Here is a 3,560-nt window from a genome sequence, read left to right on the forward strand (position 1 = left end):
ATACAGTTCATTTTTATCGATCGCTTTCATTATTTTTCCCATTATGGGCATGAGTGGGGCCTTATGTCTTAGCTTTGCCTAAGGCCTCACAAAGCCTAGAGCCGCCTCTGGACATAGGGGCATATTTACTAAAGCAGAGTGCAAAATCAGTCACACTTCTGCAGAGAATAGGGATGAGCCGAACATCCCCCAGTTCAGTTCGCAGCAGAACATGCGAACAGGAAAAAAAAATATTTGAACACGCGAACACCGTTAAAGTATATGGGACACAAACATGAAAATCAAAAGTGCTAATTTTAAAGGCTTATATGCAATCTATTGACAAAAAACGTTTGGGGACCTGGGTCCTACCCCAGGAGACATGTATCAATGCAAAAAACTGTTTTAAAAACAGCAGTTTTTTCGGGAGCAGTGGTTTTAATAATGCTTAAAGTGAAACAATAAAAGTGAAATATTCCTTTAAATTTCGTACCTGGGAGGTTTCTATAGTATGCCTGTAAAATGGCGCATGTTTCCTATGGTTAGAACAGTCCGAGAGCAAAATTACATTTCTAAAGGAAAAAAAGTCATTTAAAAGTACTATAATGAATTGTCGGTCCCGACAATACACATAAAAGTCATTGAAAAAATTAGCAAAAATGAAAATGAGGACGTGGCATAACAGGATTATGTAAATATTTACTTAAAATTCACTTGTTATGGGTCACAGAAAGCAAAGGATCCAAACCTAACAATTCTTCCTTGCCCGGCAGTGGCACGTTCTAAGCCACTTGAAGATCTGGAGAGCTCCCTTTCTGATATTTTGGTTCATCTGCAAAGATACCTGATTTATTGCTGAACTCTGAACTTCTCGTTCTTTCTCTAGACTTCCTATTCAAACCATTAATTTGTACTTCTTCTTTGCTAGTTTTTTATGCTTATGCCATGTTACTTTTGCTATACTGTATCCTAAACCTTCACTTATCATGTACTGTCAATCATTGGTTGATTAACTAACCACTCTTCATCGCTCTTCCCTTCAAATTCAAAAACTTTACCAACCGACTCCTCTTCAGACTATGCTTCTGTCTTGCTTCCATATAGCTACCACTTCTTGTGTATGAAACACAGCCTTTTTATAAACACAAACCAGTCTGTTGTTAGGCTACTGAGTCTAATTCCAGATCATGACATCCTATTGGTGCATAGTAGGCACCCTTCAATATCAAATAATTATGTAGGTCTGTGTTAGATTGAACCTTAAATAACAATCCCCTAAGCTACTGTGCCAATACAGACTCTAATTGATATATGCACATGGCTAGGCATGCCACCCAACCCCAGTGCATATGCCTGCCATTTGGTGGCTCAGAAACTGAGCATTGCTGTCAGGGCGCTGACAGCAGGAGAAGGTCTTTAGGACCCAGCATCTGTCAGGGAAACAACAACAGGAGAAGGGGTCTAGGACCCAGCATCCCCCAGCAGCACATCACATGGGCCTTTATAAAGAAGTGCATAAGTGCTTGAAGTTGCTGATTGATCTCAGCTTGTTACCTGTGTTCCTGTGATTCCTGGCTCCTGTGTTCCCTAGTTTGTGACCCAGCTTGTTCCCGACCTGTCTGCCTATCTTCAGCCCCTGACCCTGGCTCGTCTCACGGATACCCTCTGCCTGCTTCTTGTGTTTGACCTGGCTTACACCTGACTTTGTCTGCTCTGCTTTAAACCTGATTCTAATTTTGGCTTGTGTTGACTACTCCATTATCTCAGTGATTTTACAGACCTGTCTCACCTCACAGGTGGCACCTGCCTGCAGACTGTTCATCACAACAGCAGCATTCCTGAGCTTTCTGCAAGCAACTTCACTGCTATTTTGTGCCCGACTCCTCCTGTCTCACCTTCAGGAGAGTCCGGAAATTAGCTGCAAAGGAAGCCCACTCTCCATTGGCCTCCAGCACCTGGTATGTGACAATTTCTTTAAAGGAGGTGGATAGTAAACTGTATACCTGAAATTTTGGGCTTGCCTTGGAGCATTTAATAGCAGATCAGAACAAAGTACTAAAGTTATAATTTCAAATTGGTGATGCTGTGTTAAGCTTCTTCACCTCACCAATTAAATGGTATTGTACATTGAACAAATATAAGATCCAAAAAAGCAGTGGAACGCATCATAAAAGGGATGCAGAGAATGTTAGAACTTATATAACTGCATTCCTTGATCTCCCACAGCCTGCAGTGGCTCATACTAAAATCAAATGATTATGGTTGTCAAATTGTAGAGTATGGACATGTAAATGCATATTATAAATTGTACTTTTGGCTAAATCTGAGGCACTTCTTCAGTGTAATTAAAAGCAGCAATAATCATATTATTCACTCTATATTTCAGTGCTTTTGCCTACAAAGCAGTCAAGACTGATGGTATTTAGAATGTTTTCACTTCACTGGTTTAATAGACTGTTATTGTGGCAGTTTCACAATACAATAGGTTACTGTATAACTACATATTAGCAAGAAGATAGCTGAGTATGTTGTGAACAAAGCTGAATTCTTAAAATTAACCACAATACATCCTCCTTTGGATTGAAACTCTAGTTTTCAGGGTCAGCTTGTTCTTTGTAAGTAAATTGAGGTCATGCTACAAACTAGGATTGATACAACCCGAAAAAAGGAATAAAAACTGGCTTTGCAATAAGCAACCGGTTAACTTGTTTGTTGAATTTTAATGAAAATATAAGGCCAGATATTTTTTTCTTTTCAATTTTGTCTAGAGTAAGGATTGGTTAAATGACCCTGTTTTTGTTGGTGTCTGAAGATTCGCCCTCTCTATTTGTCCTGATGACTATTGTCAATGAAAGATAACTATTGTTCTCGTAACAACTCTTTAACAGTAAGGCCTCATGCACGCAGGGCATTTGCCCATCTCTCCTAGACACCTTTCCTTTTGGCAGCAGAATTTTGCAGAAAAAGTGATTGATATCTGTAAACATGTCAAAGCGCATCTAGATGTGCTTAGGAGCATTTAAGCTTGTCAAGTGCTTGAGTGTTAATTAATTTCATAGACCAGAAAAATATTTTATTCAGTTTTTTTAAATGAATCAATGCTCAAGTTCTTGGTGTGCCTAGTGTTAACTTACATTTAGACACATTTATTTTGTGAAAAAAAAAAAAAAAAAAGACACATTTACACATCTCAATTGTTTTTTCTGCCAAAAGTTGCTGCTCGTGGACACACTGGCAGTGCTTTTTTTTTTTTCTGCTTCTAAACTCCTCTGCCTCTAAATGCCTATGTGTGCATAAACACATAGGCTAGCATTTCACTATACAAAGAAAAAGGCTATGACATAGTCAAAACAGCCTAAACAGGAACCATATTAACAGAAACCAAGTGGCAGGTAAATAACAGTGCAGCTAAATTCATCTGAAAACCCTTTATTGGTCCAAAATTGCCCACAAAGGCATATCATAATCACCTAATTAATCAAAAATCTACCCTCCACCATTACCACTTTAAAATAAGACAACATTGTCTTTACAGACACACAGAAAAATTGTCTGGATATCATATCGGGTATATAAATGTA

This window comes from Lithobates pipiens, unplaced genomic scaffold (assembly GCF_037356315.1).
Source record: "Lithobates pipiens isolate NorthernLeopardFrog02 unplaced genomic scaffold, aLitPip1_a1.2 Scaffold_22, whole genome shotgun sequence".
In the NCBI taxonomy this organism is placed as follows: Eukaryota; Metazoa; Chordata; class Amphibia; order Anura; family Ranidae; genus Lithobates; species Lithobates pipiens.